General features: G+C 33.8%; 2 long non-coding RNA genes across 2 annotated transcripts; both read left to right on the forward strand.

Annotated features, from left to right (window-relative positions):
• Positions 1 to 11022: 11022 nt before the first annotated feature.
• Positions 11023 to 13777, forward strand: LOC146946956 (uncharacterized). Its single transcript, XR_015028302.1, has 2 exons — positions 11023 to 11126; positions 13684 to 13777. It is a non-coding gene; the product is annotated as an uncharacterized LOC146946956 (long non-coding RNA).
• Positions 13778 to 16834: 3057 nt separating this feature from the next.
• Positions 16835 to 19755, forward strand: LOC146946957 (uncharacterized). The gene is made up of 2 exons (XR_015028303.1): positions 16835 to 16938; positions 19480 to 19755. It is a non-coding gene; the product is annotated as an uncharacterized LOC146946957 (long non-coding RNA).
• Positions 19756 to 19968: the final 213 nt, after the last annotated feature.

A 19968-nucleotide genomic window follows, 5' to 3' on the forward strand; every position in this document is an offset into this window, starting at 1 on the left:
GACTAACCCCTAGACAACACCACAATGACACCGTAAAACACAATATATATATATATATATATAGTAGGAAGCTAGACAGGAACACGCGGTACACAGGGAAGCAAAACCCTCGAATAAATACAATACACTAAAGCGTGCTAACCAAACACAGTGAAAAACGATGGTTAGAGTAAAGGACAGTAAAAAAGAGGAATGCTAGGCTATCATTCATATAAGAAATAAAATTAGACTATTAGATTACATTGACAGGGGAGTGAGTGAGTTGACAACACAGTGTAAAAGATGCCGAAAACGAAAAGAAAGGGAAATCTCACATAGATAAGTAAGCATTGAGTAGACTATTATTACCTACATTTAATTACCTCCAACAGTGCAATATTGCCTGCGACCTGAACAAACGCCCTGCAGACACGCCTGCCCATCAATCCGCAAGACAAATTGCCACATACAGACTGTTTCTTTTTAATTTTTTATATTTAATTATCTTATATTCTCTCCGGTTACTATTATAAGCAAAACACTACTTTTTAAGTTCATTGAATGAGTGATGTATGTGATCATTAATATAGACCACATACATCATTCATTCAATAAACCTAAAAAGCAGTTTTTTGCTTGTAATAGTGACCGGATGGGGTAAGTTCCCAGACCATCTGAAAATTTTGAATAATTCAACAAACATTAAAAAAGAACTATAAAAAAATTTCTTCGAAGATGTAAAAGTTATTCATAGTCCATCCGGTCACATTCACAAACAAAAAACAACATTTTAAGTTCATTGAATAATTCCTTAAAAAAAACAAGTTCATTGAATAATTAAAATATCTGGTCACATTTGCAAATCAAATACATTAGCTATTCAATCAACTTAGAAAGTTGTGTTTGCTTCTATAAAAATTTCTTTCAAAGTTATCAATAGATTATTAAGAGATTATCAATAATCATATCTCAAAAAAAAATTAATTAATACAACGAAGATGTTTTTTTGTCTTTGAATAGGACGACGAAGACGTTAATTTATTCTCTATCCAATCACATTTATAAGTAAAATAAAACTTTTTACGTACATTGAATAATTAACGTATCTTAATAATACAATACAAGATAATAGAAAATAGGTGACCAATAATAATGTCATCACAATAAAGATTAACCCACAAATCCTACCCAAATAACGAACGCACGAATCATACCCAAACAACGAAAATTCGAAAACAAGGTTAAAAGCAACAATACAATACAAAAGTACAGCTCAATTAAATATCTTATAAACGTGACACCTACACACAGGAGAGTTAATCTAAAACTTGAAACGAACAACATCGTCCACACCAATGTTGTTGATTGAGCAAAATTCCTTCAATGGACAAGTAAACTTAAGCAGCGACAAATCTCCTGTGTCAAGAGGAAGAGTGTATTCCTTCAAGCCATTATCACCACAAATAATGAGATATTGGAAATCAAAATCACCAAGAAAGGTCTGTAGTTTACTATCCATTTTCTACAAAAAACAACAATAGAAATATATTAATAAACAAACATAGAGCCTGGATAACATCGGAAGAAAGGAACCAGCCTAAAAATATGATAGGAATAGAACATACCAAATCCATTTTGTGGAAATTTGTCCGAGTTAGTTGAACATCAAAGCAAAATGTTTCAAAAGGATTACCACTTCGACTGTGGAAGGAAGGAACTTCTTCGGTAGATGTAAGCTTACCGAAAGATCTCATGCCAAATAAGTTTTTACCAAAATACGAAAATTCAACAACAACATCATCCTGAAAACAGTAAAATTCCTTCAGTTCATTCCGTCCACTGCATTTAAGAGGATTATCGTAGTCCATATTGAGGCCAATTTTATGGGAACAACCCTTGTCGTTAATGACATACCAATCACATTTCAATTCATTGTAATACTTAACCACAAAACCTGGATCCACCTCTGCATACGACTGCAGCAGAACAACAAAAAAATTCACGTCAAAGTATATCCACGACAAAAATAAACTCAAAAAAGAAGAAAGGAAAATCATATAAAAACTGCTGCATGGACTACAAATAAAAACATTCGAACCACAAACATTTAAATACAAGAAAATGTGAGAACATGTCCAGACAATCGAACAACCTGACAAGCTGATACATACTCGGCCTCAAGCCCTTGAAAGAGAGTCATGCTGAAGCAAAAAGGAGAGGAGATAGAAAACAAAATTATTACTCAGGGACAAACAAAGTTGTAGATTGTTTGAGTAGATTACTACAAATGTTTCTTTTATAGTGTAAACTGCTCCTACAGCATTGAATAATATCATTAATCACCACACCTAAATAAATATAATATTATTAAAATACTTAAAATTTAATTTCTCTGCAAGGCCACGTATACAGAAAAATCTACATGTGATTTTGGCAATAAACAATTTCTATTTCCATAATGGATTGGACATGGCAGGTTGCATTAGGAGGGGAGTCTAACATCCATTACTACAGCTCACTCAAATCAATCCTTGAGAATGGAGACTAACCCCTAGACAACACCACAATGACACCGTAAAACACAATATATATATATATATATATATATAGTAGGAAGCTAGACAGGAACACGCGGTACACAGGGAAGCAAAACCCTCGAATAAATACAATACACTAAAGCGTGCTAACCAAACACAGTGAAAAACGATGGTTAGAGTAAAGGACAGTAAAAAAGAGGAATGCTAGGCTATCATTCATATAAGAAATAAAATTAGACTATTAGATTACATTGACAGGGGAGTGAGTGAGTTGACAACACAGTGTAAAAGATGCCGAAAACGAAAAGAAAGGGAAATCTCACATAGATAAGTAAGCATTGAGTAGACTATTATTACCTACATTTAATTACCTCCAACAGTGCAATATTGCCTGCGACCTGAACAAACGCCCTGCAGACACGCCTGCCCATCAATCCGCAAGACAAATTGCCACATACAGACTGTTTCTTTTTAATTTTTTATATTTAATTATCTTATATTCTCTCCGGTCACTATTATAAGCAAAACACTACTTTTTAAGTTCATTGAATGAGTGATGTATGTGATCATTAATATAGACCACATACATCATTCATTCAATAAACCTAAAAAGCAGTTTTTTGCTTGTAATAGTGACCGGATGGGGTAAGTTCCCAGACCATCTGAAAATTTTGAATAATTCAACAAACATTAAAAAAGAACTATAAAAAAATTTCTTCGAAGATGTAAAAGTTATTCATAGTCCATCCGGTCACATTCACAAACAAAAAACATTTTAAGTACATTGAATAATTCCTTAAAAAAAAACAAGTTCATTGAATAATTAAAATATCTGGTCACATTTGCAAATCAAATACATTAGCTATTCAATCAACTTAGAAAGTTGTGTTTGCTTCTATAAAAATTTCTTTCAAAGTTATCAATAGATTATTAAGAGATTATCAATAATCATATCCCAAAAAAAAAATTAATTAATACAACGAAGATGTTTTTTTGTCTTTGAATAGGACGACGAAGACGTTAATTTATTCTCTATCCAATCACATTTATAAGTAAAATAAAACTTTTTACGTACATTGAATAATTAACGTATCTTAATAATACAATACAATATAATAGAAAATAGGTGACCAATAATAATGTCATCACAATAAAGATTAACCCACAAATCCTACCCAAATAACGAACGCACGAATCATACCCAAACAACGAAAATTCGAAAACAAGGTTAAAAGCAACAATACAATACAAAAGTACAGCTCAATTAAATATCTTATAAACGTGACACCTACACACAGGAGAGTTAATCTGAAACTTGAAACGAACAACATCGTCCACCCCAATGTTGTTGATTGAGCAAAATTCCTTCAATAGACAAGTAAACTTAAGCAGCGACAAATCTCCTGTGTCAAGAGGAAGAGTGTATTCCTTCAAGCCATTATCACCACAAATAATGAGATATTGGAAATCAAAATCACCAAGAAATGTAACAGCCCGATTTTCGCTAGATTTATTTTATTATTTATTTATGTGTGTTCTATGTGCTCTTATGTGATTAATTGCCTCTGTGTGTATTTGGGTTGGGATTCGTAGAATTCAGTGTTAGATGGGTATTTTAGTCATTTTGGACTTAGGGGTATTTTGGTCATTTTGAGGGCAGGGGTAAATTTGTAATTTTTTCCGAAAGTTATTTTTAGTGCTTAGTAAGAGTTATTATTTTACCAAGTTACTAGAAGGTGTAGTAATTATTTTATTTTACAGTTAAGTGACCGTTAGTGTCATATTTTACCGTTAAGTGAGTAGTAACATTTTTGAGGTTTAAATAGAAATGGGTTAGGCCCATTAAGGTTGTGAGATAAGCCCAATTAGGGGAGCCTATATAAACTAAATGTTAGAAGAGAAATAGGGTTTTCCTTCACAACATTTTTCATTTGAGAAGAGAAGAGATAGAGGCTAGAGGGAAGAACAAGGGTTAGAGCTTGAAGAGGGGATTCATCATCTAGGAGCTAAATTGAAGCTTGGGTTAGAAAATCTTGGTGCTAGAGGTAAGAGGGTTAGAATTCAACCATAATTCATAACTTTTTCTTTCTTACCCATTTTTGTGAAATTGATGAATTGAATCTAATTGTTATAAAATTTGTGCATGATTGTTGTTGTTATGTTTGAGAACATGATTCATATGATGATTGCATGTTAGTATGTGAATTAACATGTTTAAATGCATAGTTGTTGGTGCTTTGTGTTCTTGAGCAAGTTTGATGAGAATTGAAGTTGTAGTGTTGAATTGTGCAATGAATTTATGTTCAAATGTTGTTGTTGTTATCTTGACATATGTTGTTGTTGAATTGATGCAATGGGTATCATTGAAATGGTGAATTGGGGATGAATATGTTGCTGTTGTTGAAAGTTGTGGAAAATTGATGAATTGGTGAATTTTGATGAGATTAAGTTGAATTGTAGTGTCGATGATTTTAATCAATGAAACAAGTTGATTATGATGAGTTATGGTATAATGATTTCCTGTTTTTGGTTGTTGTTTGGTAATGAGGAATGGTTTGGGAGAGAATTGGGATTTTGAGAAAAACAGATTTTAAGTGTTTTGGGAAATAAGGGATTATGGGATAAGCTGTTTTGGAGATTGTGAAAATATAATTTTTCAGAAAAATATGATAGGATTAATTGAGTAGAACGCATAGGCGAAAACGGAATTGAATTTGGGTTAATGGTCGAGATTTTAAGAACGAAATGGCGAAACTGGAAAACCGGGACTGCACAGAACCGCAGCTCAGCACACTGGCTGCTGCCCATTTGCGCCTGGGCACAGGAAGCCATGCCTGGGCGTGGCTTGGCAGCCCCTCATGGGTGCCTGCCTTGTTGTGTTGTGCTGGGGTGCTTTGGGGCCAATTCCGGACTTCCAAAACCGATTCTTTCGATGTTTTCACTATTTTCTAGACTTTCTAAACATATGGAAACATCAAAAGAATTGAGTTGAACTTGACTCCTTGGATTTAATCAAGCTTTTTGTTGATTGTTCAAGGAATGTTCAAGAACGCTGATTTTCTGAAAACTTGTTTTCTCAAGAGAATGAAGTAGGGTTAAGTATGTATGATGTTTATATGACTTCTAAAAATGGTTGTGAATGGTTCCATTAAGTTTGGACTTGTTTTGCTTGGAAATGGAAAATTTCTTGAAAAGTGATAAAGTGAGACGAACTTTGTGATTTTTATGAATTCGTCGTATTTGGCCGATGAAATGCTTACGTAACCTCTACTGCACACACATGTGGACTGTGAGAATACAAGGCATAGGCTATTGAGCTTGTTTACTTGGTTTTGACTCAAATGTTCAATTAATTTAATTGTTGTGATTTTGAGAGACAAACTTGACTAAAGATGACTTTCGAGAACTAATTGATTGTGAATCCTTTATGGAGAATTGTTATATGGTATGTGAAGATGATTGGTGGTGTGATTATGTGACAACTTTATGTTGTGTGATTTTTGAATGTTGTTGGTGATTGTATATATATGATATATTGGTGGTGAATTATTGATGATTGCATATATACATGTATTGGTGATGGTGAGGTGATTATTGTTTGTGTGAACATATGCATTTGTAGTTGAGTCATATGTTCATGCATTCATGACTGATGGTGGTGGATTTTATATCCAAGACTGATGGTGGTGGATTTTATATCCAAGACCGATGGTGGCGGATTTTATATCCAATTGAGGTGAGTACGATGTTTTTGTTGCATCGAAGGTGACGACCTTGAGGTGTTTTGGTACCACATGCATCTAGAGAAGAGTCTAGAACATTGCATGCATTTGAATAATTGATGAGTTGTGTCATAATTGAATATATGACTTGGTGAATTTGTGTATTGGTGAAATTTGGTGAATGTTGTGATGATGTGGATTGGTGTATATGTACATTGGTGAATTTTGTGGATGGTTGTGAATAATTGTATTATGCTCTAATTGCATGTCTTAATTGTTGGTGATTATACACTTGGTGAATCAATTGATGATGGTTATTTTAATAATAATGATGAGATGAGATTTGTGTATGTATATATACATATATGATGTGGTGATGATCTTTGATAATGATGATGGCTTGCTTTTAACTTCGATATGACGAATTGTACTTGTTGAGATAAGCATGCTAGATGAGTAATGAAGTGAGTAATGTTTTCATTGATTGATGTTGATAAATGATGAGCTTTTGTTGATGACTTGATTAGAGGTTGAATATGCATATTCTATGCTATGATAATAATGTGATAGCTTGAAATGTAAGTGATGGGGGATAATAATAATCATGTGATGCTAGTGTTCTAAGAGGGAGGGTTATGTATATGTGATACGTGTATGATACACTTGTTGATATGAACTTGGAATGATGATATGGAATGGTTTTGAATGGTATGAGAATCATGAATACTTGTAAATACATGTATGATTTGTTATTCTGTATTCTTGAATATATCTTTCATTTCCAATGTTCATGACAAATGTTTTTCGTGGATTATGATGATGTAATGCTAACCCTCAGTGGTCTGTGGTGGACCGCCTACCTCTCTGTATGGATGGGTAGACGGCGTGCAGGATGCTTAGTTGTTTGCTTGTTGATGCCGAGGAGTAGGGGTGGCAAAACGGGTCTGACCCGCCGGGCCGGCCCGTTTGGCCCGCTATTTTTGGCGGGCTGAGTCTAAGTTTTGAACTCGCTTTTTATAGTTGGCTCGGCTCGTCTCGTCTCGTTAAAATACGGGGCGGGCACGGGGCGGGGCGGGCCGGCCCGGTTAACTCGTTGGAAACGGGACGGACACGGGACGTGACGGGGCTGCCCGTTTAACTCGTGTTTCAATTTGTTATTTTGAGTCTTATTTTATGTTTTTGGATTTATTTTGTTTGTTAGATATATTTTGAGACTTATTTTATGCTTTTGGATTTATCTTGGTTGTTGAGTTTATTTATTTTGAGACTTATTTTATAATTTGGTTGTTGGATTTATTTTATGATTTGTTTTATGTTGCACATTTGCCTTATTTTGCTATTAGTTTATTTTATGATTAGTTTTTATTTTGCTATTAGTTATGATGTTGAATTCGACAATTTGATAATTATCTTGTTTTTCACAAATTTACTTGCTACCTATTCTTTTATATTTTTTTTTTTACGATAAAAGCAACATAGTTTTTTTGTAACAATTAAGTTGTAAAAAAAAATTTAATTTTTTTTTGTTTGGCGGGCCGGCCCGCCAACTCGCAAGCCCGCCACGAAACGGGGCGGGGTGAGATTTTGGACTCGGTCACAAAATTTGACTCGGCTCGTCTCGTCTCGTTTTTAGCGGGCTTAGACGCGGCGGGCCTAAATGGGGCGGGCCGGCCCGCTTTGCCATCCCTACCGAGGAGTGAAGTTCCTCTTTTTCATGTAAGTGTCTAGATTAGAGCTCTGATCTATGATAGTTCTTGCATGTTGTTTTATTTGATTATGTATTTGGATTTGAGATGTTATGGTTGTTGAGATTTGGAGGATACACTTGTATTAAGTTGAGTTTGGAGATGTTTATGAATTATATGTTGTTCCGCTGCTATGTTGTGTAACATGATCTTTATGATGTATGATTTGTGGTTTATTCGGAGACGTAGCATCTATTTCTAGAATATTTCTGATGTATTCGCGCGTTTTACCGCTTAATAGAAATAGGGTGTTACAAGAAAGGTCTGTAGTTTACTATCCATTTTCTACAAAAAACAACAATAGAAATATATTAATAAACAAACAAAGAGCCTGGATAACATCGGAAAAAAGGAACCAGCCTAAAAATATGATAGGAATAGAACATACCAAATCCATTTTGTGGAAATTTGTCCGAGTTAGTTGAACATCAAAGCAAAATGTTTCAAAAGGATTACCACTTCGACTGTGGAAGGAAGGAACTTCTTCGGTAGATGTAAGCTTACCGAAAGATCTCATGCCAAATAAGTTTTTACCAAAATACGAAAATTCAACAACAACATCATCCTGAAAACAGTAAAATTCCTTCAGTTCATTCCGTCCACTGCATATAAGAGGATTATCGTAGTCCATATTGAGGCCAATTTTATGGGAACAACCCTTGTCGTTAATGACATACCAATCACATTTCAATTCATTGTAATACTTAACCACAAAACCTGGATCCACCTCTGCATACGACTGCAGCAGAACAACAAAAAAATTCACGTCAAAGTATATCCACGAAAAAATAAACTCAAAAAAGAAGAAAGGAAAATCATATAAAAACTGCTGCATGGACTACAAATAAAAACATTCGAACCACAAACATTTAAATACAAGAAAATGTGAGAACATGTCCAGACAATCGAACAACCTGACAAGCTGATACATACTCGGCCTCAAGCCCTTGAAAGAGAGTCATGCTGAAGCAAAAAGGAGAGGAGATAGAAAACAAAATTATTACTCAGGGACAAACAAAGTTGTAGATTGTTTGAGTAGATTACTACAAATGTTTCTTTTATAGTGTAAACTGCTCCTACAGCATTGAATAATATCATTAATCACCACACCTAAATAAATATAATATTATTAAAATACTTAAAATTTAATTTCTCTGCAAGGCCACGTATACAGAAAAATCTACATGTGATTTTGGCAATAAACAATTTCTATTTCCATAATGGTTTGGACATGGCAGGTTGCATTAGGAGGGGAGTCTAACATCCATTACTACAGCTCACTCAAATCAATCCTTGAGAATGGAGACTAACCCCTAGACAACACCACAATGACACCGTAAAACACAATATATATATATATATATATATATATATATATATATATATATATAGTAGGAAGCTAGACAGGAACACGCGGTACACAGGGAAGCAAAACCCTCGAATAAATACAATACACTAAAGCGTGCTAACCAAACACAGTGAAAAACGATGGTTAGAGTAAAGGACAGTAAAAAAGAGGACTGCTAGGCTATCATTCATATAAGAAATAAAATTAGACTATTAGATTACATTGACAGGGGAGTGAGTGAGTTGACAACACAGTGTAAAAGATGCCGAAAACGAAAAGAAAGGGAAATCTCACATAGATAAGTAAGCATTGAGTAGACTATTATTACCTACATTTAATTACCTCCAACAGTGCAATATTGCCTGCGACCTGAACAAACGCCCTGCAGACACGCCTGCCCATCAATCCGCAAGACAAATTGCCACATACAGACTGTTTCTTTTTAATTTTTTATATTTAATTATCTTATATTCTTTCCGGTTACTATTATAAGCAAAACACTACTTTTTAAGTTCATTGAATGAGTGATGTATGTGATCATTAATATAGACCACATACATCATTCATTCAATAAACCTAAAAAGCAGTTTTTTGCTTGTAATAGTGACCGGATGGGGTAAGTTCCCAGACCATCTGAAAATTTTGAATAATTCAACAAACATTAAAAAAGAACTATAAAAAAATTTCTTCGAAGATGTAAAAGTTATTCATAGTCCATCCGGTCACATTCACAAACAAAAAACAACATTTTAAGTTCATTGAATAATTCCTTCAAAAAAAAAAACAAGTTCATTGAATAATTAAAATATCTGGTCACATTTGCAAATCAAATACATTAGCTATTCAATCAACTTAGAAAGTTGTGTTTGCTTCTATAAAAATTTCTTTCAAAGTTATCAATAGATTATTAAGAGATTATCAATAATCATATCCCAAAAAAAAAAATTAATTAATACAACGAAGATGTTTTTTTGTCTTTGAATAGGACGACGAAGACGTTAATTTATTCTCTATCCAATCACATTTATAAGTAAAATAAAACTTTTTACGTACATTGAATAATTAACGTATCTTAATAATACAATACAATATAATAGAAAATAGGTGACCAATAATAATGTCATCACAATAAAGATTAACCCACAAATCCTACCCAAATAACGAACGCACGAATCATACCGAAACAACGATTGAGCAAAAATAATGAGATATTGGAAATCAAAATCACCAAGAAATGTAACAGCCCGATTTTCGCTAGATTTATTTTATTATTTATTTATGTGTGTTCTATGTGCTCTTATGTGATTAATTGCCTCTGTGTGTATTTTAGTTGGGATTCGTAGAATTCAGTGTTAGAAGGGTATTTTAGTCATTTTGGACTTAGGGGTATTTTGGTCATTTTGAGGGCAGGGGTAAATTTGTAATTTTTGCCGAAAGTTATTTTTAGTGCTTAGTAAGAGTTATTATTTTACCAAGTTACTAGAAGGTGTAGTAATTATTTTATTTTACAGTTAAGTGACCGTTAGTGTCATATTTTACCGTTAGGTGAGTAGTAACATTTTTGAGGTTTAAATAGAAATGGGTTAGGCCCATTAAGGTTGTGAGATAAGCCCAATTAGGGGAGCCTATATAAACTAAATGTTAGAAGAGAAATAGGGTTTTCCTTCACAACATTTTTCATTTGAGAAGAGAAGAGATAGAGGCTAGAGGGAAGAACAAGGGTTAGAGCTTGAAGAGGGGATTCATCATCTAGGAGCTAAATTGAAGCTTGGGTTAGAGAATCTTGGTGCCAGAGGTAAGAGGGTTAGAATTCAACCATAATTCATAACTTTTTCTTTCTTACCCATTTTTGTGAAATTGATGAATTGAATCTAATTGTTATAAAATTTGTGCATGATTGCTGTTGTTATGTTTGAGAACATGATTCATATGATGATTGCATGTTAGTATGTGAATTAACATGTTTAAATGCATAGTTGTTGGTGCTTTGTGTTCTTGAGCAAGTTTGATGAGAATTGAAGTTGTAGTGTTGAATTGTGCAATGAATTTATGTTCAAATGTTGTTGTTGTTATCTTGACATATGTTGTTGTTGAATTGATGCAATGGGTATCATTGAAATGGTGAATTGGGGATGAATATGTTGCTGTTGTTGAAAGTTGTGGAAAATTGATGAATTGGTGAATTTTGATGAGATTAAGTTGAATTGTAGTGTCGATGATTTTAATGAATGAAACAAGTTGATTATGATGAGTTATGGTATAATGATTTCCTGTTTTTGGTTGTTGTTTGGTAATGAGGAATGGTTTGGGAGAGAATTGGGATTTTGAGAAAAATAGATTTTAAGTGTTTTGGGAAATAAGTGATTATGGGATAAGCTGTTTTGGAGATTGTGAAAATATAATTTTTCAGAAAAATATGATAGGATTAATTGAGTAGAACGCATAGGCGAAAACGGAATTGAATTTGGGTTAACGGTCGAGATTTTAAGAACGAAATGGCGAAACCGGAAAACCGGGACTGCACAGAACCGCAGCTCAGCACACTGGCTGCTGCCCTTTTGCTCCTGGGCACAGGAAGCCATGCCTGGGCGTGGCTTGGCAGCCCCTCATGGGTGCCTGCCTTGTTGTGTTGTGCTGGGGTGCTTTGGGGCCAATTCCGGACTTCCAAAACCGATTCTTTCGATGTTTTCACTATTTTCTAGACTTTCTAAACATATGGAAACATCAAAAGAATTGAGTTGAACTTGACTCCTTGGATTTAATCAAGCTTTTTGTTGATTGTTCAAGGAATGTTCAAGAACGCTGATTTTCTGAAAACTTGTTTTCTCAAGAGAATGAAGTAGGGTTAAGTATGTATGATGTTTATATGACTTCTAAAAATGGTTGTGAATGGTTCCATTAAGTTTGGACTTGTTTTGCTTGGAAATGGAAAATTTCTTGAAAAGTGATAAAGTGAGACGAACTTTGTGATTTTTATGAATTCGTCGTATTTGGCCGATGAAATGCTTACGTAACCTCTACTGCACACACATGTGGACTGTGAGAATACAAGGCATAGGCTATTGAGCTTGTTTACTTGGTTTTGACTCAAATGTTCAATTAATTTAATTGTTGTGATTTTGAGAGACAAACTTGACTAAAGATGACTTTCGAGAACTAATTGATTGTGAATCCTTTATGAAGAATTGTTATATGGTATGTGAAGATGATTGGTGGTGTGATTATGTGACAACTTTATGTTGTGTGATTTTTGAATGTTGTTGGTGATTGTATATATATGATATATTGGTGGTGAAATATTGATGATTGCATATATACATGTATTGGTGATGGTGAGGTGATTATTGTTTGTGTGAACATATGCATTTGTAGTTGAGTCATATGTTCATGCATTCATGACTGATGGTGGTGGATTTTATATCCAAGACTGATGGTGGTGGATTTTATATCCAAGACTGATGTTGGCGGATTTTATATCCAATTGAGGTGAGTACGATGTTTTTGTTGCATCGAAGGTGACGACCTTGAGGTGTTTTGGTACCACATGCATCTAGAGAAGAGTCTAGAACATTGCATGCATTTGAATAATTGATGAGTTGTGTCATAATTGAATATATGACTTGGTGAATTTGTGTATTGGTGAAATTTGGTGAATGTTGTGATGATGTGGATTGGTGTATATGTACATTGGTGAATTTTGTGGATGGTTGTGAATAATTGTATTATGCTCTAATTGCATGTCTTAATTGTTGGTGATTATACACTTGGTGAATCAATTGGTGATGATTATTTTAATAATAATGATGAGGTGAGATTTGTGTATGTATATATACATATATGATGTGGTGATGATCTTTGATAATGATGATGGCTTGCTTTTAACTTCGATATGACGAATTGTACTTGTTGAGATAAGCATGCTAGATGAGTAATGAAGTGAGTAATGTTTTCATTGATTGATGTTGATAAATGATGAGCTTTTGTTGATGACTTGATTAGAGGTTGAATATGCATATTCTATGCTATGATAATAATGTGATAGCTTGAAATGTAAGTGATGGGGGATAATAATAATCATGTGATGCTAGTGTTCTAAGAGGGAGGGTTATGTATATGTGATACGTGTATGATACACTTGTTGATATGAACTTGGAATGATGATATGGAATGGTTTTGAATGGTATGAGAATCATGAATACTTGTAAATACATGTATGATTTGTTATTCTGTATTCTTGAATATATCTTTCATTTCCAATGTTCATGATAAATGTTTTTCGTGGATTATGATGATGTAATGCTAACCCTCAGTGGTCTGTGGTGGACCGCCTACCTCTCTGTATGGATGGGTAGACGGCGTGCAGGATGCTTAGTTGTTTGCTTGTTGATGCCGAGGAGTGGAGTTCCTCTTTTTCATGCAAGTGTCTAGATTAGGGCTCTGATCTATAATAGTTCTTGCATGTTGTTTTATTTGATTATGTATTTGGATTTGAGATGTTATGGTTGTTGAGATTTGGAGGATACACTTGTATTAAGTTGAGTTTGGAGATGTTTATGAATTATATGTTGTTCCGCTGCTATGTTGTGTAACATGATCTTTATGCATGTATGATTTGTGGTTTATTCGGAGACGTAGCATCTATTTCTAGAATATTTCTGATGTATTCGCGCGTTTTACCGCTTAATAGAAATAGGGTGTTACAAGAAAGGTCTGTAGTTTACTATCCATTTTCTACAAAAAACAACAATAGAAATATATTAATAAACAAACATAGAGCCTGGATAACATCGGAAAAAAGGAACCAGCCTAAAAATATGATAGGAATAGAACATACCAAATCCATTTTGTGGAAATTTGTCCGAGTTAGTTGAACATCAAAGCAAAATGTTTCAAAAGGATTACCACTTCGACTGTGGAAGGAAGGAACTTCTTCGGTAGATGTAAGCTTACCGAAAGATCTCATGCCAAATAAGTTTTTACCAAAATACGAAAATTCAACAACAACATCATCCTGAAAACAGTAAAATTCCTTCAGTTCATTCCGTCCACTGCATATAAGAGGATTATCGTAGTCCATATTGAGGCCAATTTTATGGGAACAACCCTTGTCGTTAATGACATACCAATCACATTTCAATTCATTGTAATACTTAACCACAAAACCTGGATCCACCTCTGCATACGACTGCAGCAGAACAACAAAAAAATTCACGTCAAAGTATATCCACGACAAAAATAAACTCAAAAAAGAAGAAAGGAAAATCATATAAAACTGCTGCATGGACTACAAATAAAAACATTCGAACCACAAACATTTAAATACAAGAAAATGTGAGAACATGTCCAGACAATCGAACAACCTGACAAGCTGATACATACTCGGCCTCAAGCCCTTGAAAGAGAGTCATGCTGAAGCGAAAAGGAGAGGAGATAGAAAACAAAATTATTACTCAGGGACAAACAAAGTTGTAGATTGTTTGAGTAGATTACTACAAATGTTTCTTTTATAGTGTAAACTGCTCCTACAGCATTGAATAATATCATTAATCACCACACCTAAATAAATATAATATTATTAAAATACTTAAAATTTAATTTCTCTGCAAGGCCACGTATACAGAAAAATCTACATGTGATTTTGGCAATAAACAATTTCTATTTCCATAATGGTTTGGACATGGCAGGTTGCATTAGGAGGGGAGTCTAACATCCATTACTACAGCTCACTCAAATCAATCCTTGAGAATGGAGACTAACCCCTAGACAACACCACAATGGCACCGTAAAACACAATATATATATATATATATATATATATATATATATATATATATATATATATATATATATATAGAGTAGGAAGCTAGACAGGAACACGCGGTACACAGGGAAGCAAAACCCTCGAATAAATATAATACACTAAAGCGTGCTAACCAAACACAGTGAAAAACGATGGTTAGAGTAAAGGACAGTAAAAAAGAGGACTGCTAGGCTATCATCCATATAAGAAATAAAATTAGACTATTAGATTACATTGACAGGGGAGTGAGTGAGTTGACAACACAGTGTAAAAGATGCCGAAAACGAAAAGAAAGGGAAATCTCACATAGATAAGTAAGCATTGAGTAGACTATTATTACCTACATTTAATTACCTCCAACAGTGCAATATTGCCTGCGACCTGAACAAACGCCCTGCAGACACGCCTGCCCATCAATCCGCAAGACAAATTGCCACATACAGACTGTTTCTTTTTAATTTTTTATATTTAATTATCTTATATTCTCTCCGGTCACTATTATAAGCAAAACACTACTTTTTAAGTTCATTGAATGAGTGATGTATGTGATCATTAATATAGACCACATACATCATTCATTCAATAAACCTAAAAAGCAGTTTTTTGCTTGTAATAGTGACCGGATGGGGTAAGTTCCCAGACCATCTGAAAATTTTGAATAATTCAACAAACATTAAAAAAGAACTATAAAAAAATTTCTTCGAAGATGTAAAAGTTATTCATAGTCCATCCGGTCACATTCACAAACAAAAAACAACATTTTAAGTTCATTGAATAATTCCTTCAAAAAAAAAAACAAGTTCATTGAATAATTAAAATATCTGGTCACATTTGCAAATCAAATACATTAGCTATTCAATCAACTTAGAAAGTTGTGTTTGCTTCTATAAAAATTTCTTTCAAAGTTATCAATAGATTATTAAGAGATTATCAATAATCATATCCCAAAAAAAAAAATTAATTAATACAACGAAGATGTTTTTTTGTCTTTGAATAGGACGACGAAGACGTTAATTTATTCTCTATCCAATCACATTTATAAGTAAAATAAAACTTTTTACGTACATTGAATAATTAACGTATCTTAATAATACAATACAAGATAATAGAAAATAGGTGACCAATAATAATGTCATCACAATAAAGATTAACCCACAAATCCTACCCAAATAAGGAACGCACGAATCATACCCAAACAACGATTGAGCAAAAATAATGAGATATTGGAAATCAAAATCACCAAGAAATGTAACAGCCCGATTTTCGCTTGATTTATTTTATTATTTATTTATGTGTGTTCTATGTGCTCTTATGTGATTAATTGCCTCTGTGTGTATTTTAGTTGGGATTCGTAGAATTCAGTGTTAGAAGGGTATTTTAGTCATTTTGGACTTAGGGGTATTTTGGTCATTTTGAGGGCAGGGGTAAATTTGTAATTTTTGCCAAAAGTTATTTTTAGTGCTTAGTAAGAGTTATTATTTTACCAAGTTACTAGAAGGTGTAGTAATTATTTTATTTTACAGTTAAGTGACCGTTAGTGTCATATTTTACCGTTAGGTGAGTAGTAACATTTTTGAGGTTTAAATAGAAATGGGTTAGACCCATTAAGGTTGTGAGATAAGCCCAATTAGGGGAGCCTATATAAACTAAATGTTAGAAGAGAAATAGGGTTTTCCTTCACAACATTTTTCATTTGAGAAGAGAAGAGATAGAGGCTAGAGGGAAGAACAAGGGTTAGAGCTTGAAGAGGGGATTCATCATCTAGGAGCTAAATTGAAGTTTGGGTTAGAGAATCTTGGTGCTAGAGGTAAGAGGGTTAGAATTCAACCATAATTCATAACTTTTTCTTTCTTACCCATTTTTGTGAAATTGATGAATTGAATCTAATTGTTATAAAATTTGTGCATGATTGCTGTTGTTATGTTTGAGAACATGATTCATATGATGATTGCATGTTAGTATGTGAATTAACATGTTTAAATGCATAGTTGTTGGTGCTTTGTGTTCTTGAGCAAGTTTGATGAGAATTGAAGTTGTAGTGTTGAATTGTGCAATGAATTTATGTTCAAATGTTGTTGTTGTTATCTTGACATATGTTGTTGTTGAATTGATGCAATGGGTATCATTGAAATGGTGAATTGGGGATGAATATGTTGCTGTTGTTGAAAGTTGTGGAAAATTGATGAATTGGTGAATTTTGATGAGATTAAGTTGAATTGTAGTGTCGATGATTTTAATGAATGAAACAAGTTGATTATGATGAGTTATGGTATAATGATTTCCTGTTTTTGGTTGTTGTTTGGTAATGAGGAATGGTTTGGGAGAGAATTGGGATTTTGAGAAAAACAGATTTTAAGTGTTTTGGGAAATAAGTGATTATGGGATAAGCTGTTTTGGAGATTGTGAAAATATAATTTTTCAGAAAAATATGATAGGATTAATTGAGTAGAACGCATAGGCGAAAACGGAATTGAATTTGGGTTAACGGTCGAGATTTTAAGAACGAAATGGCGAAACCGGAAAACCGGGACTGCACAGAACCGCAGCTCAGCACACTGGCTGCTGCCCATTTGCGCCTGGGCGCAGGAAGCCATGCCTGGGCGTGGCTTGGCAGCCCCTCATGGGTGCCTGCCTTGTTGTGTTGTGCTGGGGTGCTTTGGGGCCAATTCCGAACTTCCAAAACCGATTCTTTCGATGTTTTTACTATTTTCTAGACTTTCTAAACATATGGAAACATCAAAAGAATTGAGTTGAACTTGACTCCTTGGATTTAATCAAGCTTTTTGTTGATTGTTCAAGAACGCTGATTTTCTGAAAACTTGTTTTCTCAAGAGAATGAAGTAGGGTTAAGTATGTATGATGTTTATATGACTTCTAAAAATGGTTGTGAATGGTTCCATTAAGTTTGGACTTGTTTTGCTTGGAAATGGAAAATTTCTTGAAAAGTGATAAAGTGAGACGAACTTTGTGATTTTTATGAATTCGTCGTATTTGGCCGATGAAATGCTTACGTAACCTCTACTGCACACACATGTGGACTGTGAGAATACAAGGCATAGGCTATTGAGCTTGTTTACTTGGTTTTGACTCAAATGTTCAATTAATTTAATTGTTGTGATTTTGAGAGACAAACTTGACTAAAGATGACTTTCGAGAACTAATTGATTGCGAATCCTTTATGGAGAATTGTTATATGGTATGTGAAGATGATTGGTGGTGTGATTATGTGACAACTTTATGTTGTGTGATTTTTGAATGTTGTTGGTGATTGTATATATATGATATATTGGTGGTGAATTATTGATGATTGCATATATACATGTATTGGTGATGGTGAGGTGATTATTGTTTGTGTGAACATATGCATTTGTAGTTGAGTCATATGTTCATGCATTCATGACTGATGGTGGTGGATATTATATCCAAGACTGATGGTGGTGAATTTTATATCCAAGACTGATGTTGCCGGATTTTATATCCAATTGAGGTGAGTACGATGTTTTTGTTGCATCGAAGGTGACGACCTTGAGGTGTTTTGGTACCACATGCATCTAGAGAAGAGTCTAGAACATTGCATGCATTTGAATAATTGATGAGTTGTGTCATAATTGAATATATGACTTGGTGAATTTGTGTATTGGTGAAATTTGGTGAATGTTGTGATGATGTGGATTGGTGTATATGTACATTGGTGAATTTTGTGGATGGTTGTGAATAATTGTATTATGCTCTAATTGCATGTCTTAATTGTTGGTGATTATACACTTGGTGAATCAATTGATGATGGTTATTTTAATAATAATGATGAGGTGAGATTTGTGTATGTATATATACATATATGATGTGGTGATGATCTTTGATAATGATGATGGCTTGCTTTTAACTTCGATATGACGAATTGTACTTGTTGAGATAAGCATGCTAGATGAGTAATGAAGTGAGTAATGTTTTCATTGATTGATGTTGATAAATGATGAGCTTTTGTTGATGACTTGATTAGAGGTTGAATATGCATATGCTATGCTATGATAATAATGTGATAGCTTGAAATGTAAGTGATGGGGATAATAATAATCATGTATAGTGTTCTAAGAGGGAGGGTTATGTATATGTGATACGTGTATGATACACTTGTTGATATGAACTTGGAATGATGATATGGAATGGTTTTGAAAGGTATGAGAATCATGAATACTTGTAAATACATGTATGATTTGTTATTCTGTATTCTTGAATATATCTTTCATTTCCAATGTTCATGACAAATGTTTTTCGTGGATTATGATGATGTAATGCTAACCCTCAGTGGTCTGTGGTGGACCGCCTACCTCTCTGTATGGATGGGTAGACGGCGTGCAGGATGCTTAGTTGTTTGCTTGTTGATGCCGAGGAGTGGAGTTCCTCTTTTTCATGCAAGTGTCTAGATTAGGGCTCTGATCTATGATAGTTCTTGCATGTTGTTTTATTTGATTATGTATTTGGATTTGAGATGTTATGGTTGTTGAGATTTGGAGGATACACTTGTATTAAGTTGAGTTTGGAGATGTTTATGAATTATATGTTGTTCCGCTGCTATGTTGTGTAACATGATCTTTATGCATGTATGATTTGTGGTTTATTCGGAGACGTAACATCTATTTCTAGAATATTTCTGATGTATTCGCGCGTTTTACCGCTTAATAGAAATAGAGTGTTACAAGAAAGGTCTGTAGTTTACTATCCATTTTCTACAAAAAACAACAATAGAAATATATTAATAAACAAACATAGAGCCTGGATAACATCGGAAAAAAGGAACCAGCCTAAAAATATGATAGGAATAGAACATACCAAATCC

This window comes from Medicago sativa, chromosome 2, assembly GCF_051527215.1.
Source record: "Medicago sativa cultivar Bolivia chromosome 2, Bolivia_mono, whole genome shotgun sequence".
NCBI lineage: Eukaryota > Viridiplantae > Streptophyta > Magnoliopsida > Fabales > Fabaceae > Medicago > Medicago sativa.